The sequence below is a fragment of the Nanorana parkeri genome, unplaced genomic scaffold, assembly GCF_000935625.1.
Source record: "Nanorana parkeri isolate BGI_ZX_2015 unplaced genomic scaffold, ASM93562v1 scaffold285, whole genome shotgun sequence".
Classification (NCBI taxonomy): domain Eukaryota; kingdom Metazoa; phylum Chordata; class Amphibia; order Anura; family Dicroglossidae; genus Nanorana; species Nanorana parkeri.
This window is the reverse complement of record NW_017306553.1, coordinates 1,139,822-1,145,191: the sequence shown is the minus strand read 5'-3', so window position 1 is coordinate 1,145,191 and position 5,370 is coordinate 1,139,822.

Genomic DNA, 5,370 nt, shown 5'->3' with positions numbered 1-5,370 from the left:
TTTTCACTTCTGGATGCGTCCAACAGAAACAGATGTTCTGGTTGTATAAAATCCTGAAAAATGAAACGTAGAAGGTGATGTGTATATTATGCCAAAAAGAAAAATCGACAATTACATTTCCACCCGCCCACCTTCGGCAGCTCCGTCCTGAAGGGCCAAGCGGCTCTGCCGCACAGCGAGCCATTAACCTGCAGGAATGTCCATCTAAAATGACTTTCTCAGATGTGATTTGATATTAAGACGCGGTAATGAGCCCAATATTCATTTTCTTTTTTTTTTCACTATTAACTTTTGAAACTAATTTTCAAATATATAATTTTAATACATTGTTGTGTGACAGAATAAAAAAGCATATTGAAGGGGAAGTAATGGGTTAGGCCACCCGATGCATAGTTAAGTGTTTGGTGGATGCTGAAGAATTAAACCAACTAACACATTCTTATATGTTGTTCGCTCACCTCCCGATCTACTGAGCCGACCTGTGACAGTCTCATTGTCACAGGTCGGCTAGAACTATGAGGTGAGTGAAAAACACTCACCTCATAGTTCTCCTTTAAGCCTTAAAAAAAATCATTCAGCTACTAACCAAAAATGTATCTTATTTGTATATCACTCGGCTGTAGATCCTCAAATCATCTCTGAATTGGTGCTGACACCGTCCTTCCTTCTGTTGGGGGGCTACTTTTGTTCCCCCTGGTCCCTGTGTGTGTTGTAAAGTAGTCACCGCTCCAAGCTCGCTCCCATGATGGACTACAAACCCATGTTAGGTTCACTAATCTTGTATTGAGATTTTAGTCCATCACAGGAGTGAGCTTGGAGCGGTGACTACTTTACAACACACACAGGGAGCATGGGGAGTAGACATGTAAGCTGCGGAAAAATTTGGTTCGGTTCAGATAGTTCGTTATTTCAGGATTTCGGATCCGAATTCAATTCGGTTCGGGTTTCGGATTCGGACGAAATACGAATTTCGTTAGTATGGCATTCGGGTCTGGGAGCCTCAGTTTTAGTATTAAAATATGTAAAATCTGCGCTTATGGATTAAAATATATGTACATATATCTTTAATATATGTAAAATAAATTAAAAGTTGCTGCGCTCAGGACACTGGGGTCAAATCGTATAGGTGAAGACTGTAGTTGGTGGCAACTGGGGTGAACCCAGTTTAGCTGATAGCTAAAAATTTCAGCACGGGGGGCGGGTTTATAACAGGGGCAGCAGTCTGGAATAGCGGACTGTGAATTTAGTTATGATTTTAAGGGCGGGTTGCTTTACATCTGACTGCAATACAAGTGCCTAAAGTAAACCTGTGCTTGCACAGAAGAATTATAATGTGCTTGTCACATGGTGTTTTCTGCATTCTGAGTAACATTACGGTGTGATTAGGCTTCTGGGGAACATAGTCATTACAGCTGTCACTAAGGAACATTTCTAAGATGGGATAATTTACTCAGCAACCGAGATGTCAGTCAATTGTGTTGCTGATTTCTGTATGTTAGATGCAATCCTTTACTTCAGTGTTGTCAGTTTTTAGCACAGCGCTTCACAAGGTGGCACGGTCCACAAATCACTTTAAACTGGAGGCAAAACCAGCTTTTTACATTTGGATCGGGTGTGAAGAGTCTACACCCTGTGTCTGGTTTTTACTTTTAGCCTGTGACACCGTTAGTAACATTTCTATTCACTTCCTGTCCCATTGTCAGTCAGCAACCAGAACTTAAAGTGAGAGGAAATATTCCAAATTAGGACAAAGGTGGTAAAAAAGGTGCAACTGAGGAATGAGGGGTTAAACCCTTCAAAAGAGTGTTGGCTTCATTTCTATATTAAGGACTCTTCACTCCTCTACAGTGTGTTGCAGAGTATTATTTCACAGACGCTAATGTGCATTGCATTCCAGCTGAACTCCAGAAAAAGAATATACTGTCCTCATACAAGAGTCCTGTGTATTCTTCTTTGAATCTTGGTGAGCTTTGTGTATTTCTACCAGATCTGTGCAGTAATCCAATGTAAGACTTGGAGCTTCCAGTGATAAAGACCGCTCACTCCTGCTCTCTCTCCTTGTGCAGGGTGACTGGTCTTGTCTCCGCCCCCTCCTGTAATACAGACCACTCAGCGCTGCTCTCTCTTCTTGTGCACGGTGACTGTTCTTGTCTCTGCCCCTCTTGTAGTTATCTACAGGCAGCCTGTAGTGGGTGGGACTGCAGGGTCAGCTTCCTGTAATAAAGACCAGTCACCTCTGCTCTGTCTCCTTGTGCAGGGTGACTTCTATAATATAGACCGGTCACTGCTGTCCTTTCTCCTTCTGTAAAATGACTGGTTTTGTCTCTGTCTCCTCCTGTAATAAAGACGGGTCACTGCTGCTCTCTCTCCTTGTACAGGATGACTGGCCTTGTTTACGCCCCCTCCTGTAATAAAGACCGGTCATTGCTGCTTTCCCTCGTAGTGCAGGGTGACTTGTCTTGCCTCCACCCCTCCTGTAATAAAGACTGGTCCCTGCTGATCTCTCTCCTTGTGTAGGGTGACTGGTCTTGCCTCCACCCCTCCTGTAATAAAGACCGGTCCCTGTTGATCTCTCTCCTGGTGCAGGGTGACTGGTCTTGTCTCTGCCCCCTCTTGTAATAAACACCGGTCACTGCTGCTCTCCCTCGTGGTGCAGGGTGACTGGTCTCGCCTCCACCCCCTCCTGTAATAAAGACCGGTCCCTGCTGATCTCTCTCCTTGTGCAGGGTGACTGGTCTTGTCTCCGCCCTCTCTTGTAATAAAGACCACTCACTGCTGCTCTCCCTCGTAGTGCAGGGTGACTCGTCTTGTCTCCGCCCCCTCCCGTAGTTTGCTGCAGGTAGCTTGTATTGGGTGGAGCCTGCTTTGCCCCTCCCACAGCTCTGCTTTCTACACAGGTTATGTACAGCACAGTGATTATGTCATCGCTACTTTTACATGGTAAAGCTGGGCTTCCAAAGGCATTTGGGCATCATAAGGTGGATTTATATCCTTTGTGATGCTTAAGGAATATATTTAAGTGGAAGTTTGTGAGCCCGGAGTTCAGCTTTAAGGTGGCCCATTAATTTCAGATGGGTTGCCAAAGCTTAAGAAAAACCAGCCATGCACCATTTAATATTCAATGCAACGTGCCAAGACTCAAAGATGCTCCCGATCTGTGTTTTGTGGTGTGCGAAGTATAAAAAAATGACAGTGCACATAGCAACGCATCTCGAACTGACAAGGTCTTGTCCATGTGAACATTACTGCGGATGTTGTGCATTGCTGTACCATTCATTTTCAACGGCGCGTTCAAAATGAATGGCACAGCAATGTACAACATCCGCAGTAATGTTCACACGAACAAGACCTTGTCAGGTCGAAATGCGTTGCTATGTGCACTGTCATTTTTTAGACTTTTGCTGAGATGATTTTAAAAGTGACGTTTTACAGAGTGCGGAGGATTCTGCTGACCCATTTCCTATATTTATGGCGGTGAATGAACACGGACTGTGCACTCCACTGGAGGTTTGATGAATCCCGGGGAGAGGGGTTAGCTGACCATTAATAATCTTTTCCAGCTAAATGCTTGCTGAAGTTTGCTTGATCTCTGCTAAAGTGCAGCCAGCAGTCCCATTAAGATCCGTACTCTGTGTTCCCGGAGAGCAAAGCAGTTTTTGCTGGTCTCGTGTGATTTCAATGCAGGGCAAGGTGAGCATGCAGAAGAAGGGGTTAATCAGCAGGCCACACACATTATGACCTGACTTTGCAATCTCTGTACAATCTCCTTCACATATACCAAAACCATGTAGCAGAAGTCCGACCTAAACAATCCTTTCCAGTTGTATATATTTTTATTAAAATATTCATTTTCATCCTTTTTGCTGCATTTCTGTGCTGCATTCACTTTCAGTCCACATGCATTCCAGTGATGGCTGCAGGGCATTTCTTGCTGCTGCTTTCCTAATATTGACAAAAGTGGAACATGTTCCGGTAATGTGTTTTGAAATGGTCATTTGTAGTATCCACATAAACCCAACTGACAGGGTGACAGCGAAGGAAAACAGTAGAGACAGGGACAGAGAGTTGTCACCCTAAAACAGGAAGTGCCTAAACTGGATCACCAGGGATTGTTTTAATTAACACTGCAGATATAAAAATGGAACAACTTTTGAAATGACTGTAATCTGTTACAAATGATAGGAAATATTAGTTAGACCCCTATCGCATGGTCCGATCCGGAGGGGATCCGTGCACAGATCCCTTGCTTATCAGAGCAGTAGTGATCAGATGTCAGCGCTGTGACATCCGCATCCACCCAGTTTTTTCCTCCATCTTGCAATGGAGGAATAAACTGAAATGATCGGACCCCATGTTGGACTACGGCAGGGATGTCCAAACTATGGGCCTCCAGCTGTGGTGGAACTACAAATCCCATGAGGCATTGCAAGGTTCTCACAGCCACAGACTCCTGGAGAGAGATGCATCATGGGATTTGTAGTTTCAAACAGCTGGAAGGCCGGAGTTTGGACATCCCTGGCCTATGGGGAATCAGATGTAAAATGACTTGTGTCCCTTTACATCAGATTAACACAGATCTGGCATGATCAGGTCCGGCAAAACTGAACTCTGTTCTGTTTGATTTCTGGACCTGGCCGGAGCTGGGGGCAACTCCATGTAAACGAAAACGCGTCCATTTAGATCTGGCAGCCCATAGACTTACATTGGTCATTCTATCGGGTCCGCCTGAAAAACTGACATGTGGACCTGATTGGGCCAGCCACCTGAAAGGGCCTTATTGGCCTATATATCCCCCTGGCTATACTTACCTTTTGGTGACCTGTCCTTTCCCTTAGCCGGTGCGGGTTTACTATCCGTACTCCATACTGCTGTGTAGCGCAGCTAGGGTTGCCGCATTTCCCGGATTCACCTGGACAGTCTGGCAGTCTGGGTTTTGAGTCCTGTATGTGCTGTTTCCAGGTTCCAGACCAGCTGAAACCCAAGCACAGCACAGACAGGACTCAAAACCTGGACTGTCCAGGTGGATCCGGGACAGGTGGCAACCCTAAGCCAAGCCCTGTGCTATGAATTTTGAATTTTGCTTGCAAATGGTGAGCACTCATTGGTCAGCCTGGTAACCTGACTGTGCCGACCAATGAGAAGCGCTTCTAATCAAGAAGCACTTCTCATCGGTCAGCGTGGTCACAAGTGCTTCTCATTGGACCTGTCAGTGTCAGTGAGCTGACTAATGAGTGCCCACCATTTGCGAGCGAAATTCAAAATCCAGAGCGCAGGGCTGTGCTGCACGGCAGTGCGGGATACGGATAGTACACCCGCACCAACGGAGGGGAAGGAGAATTTGCTGAAAGGTAACAGGTAAGTAGAAGTAGG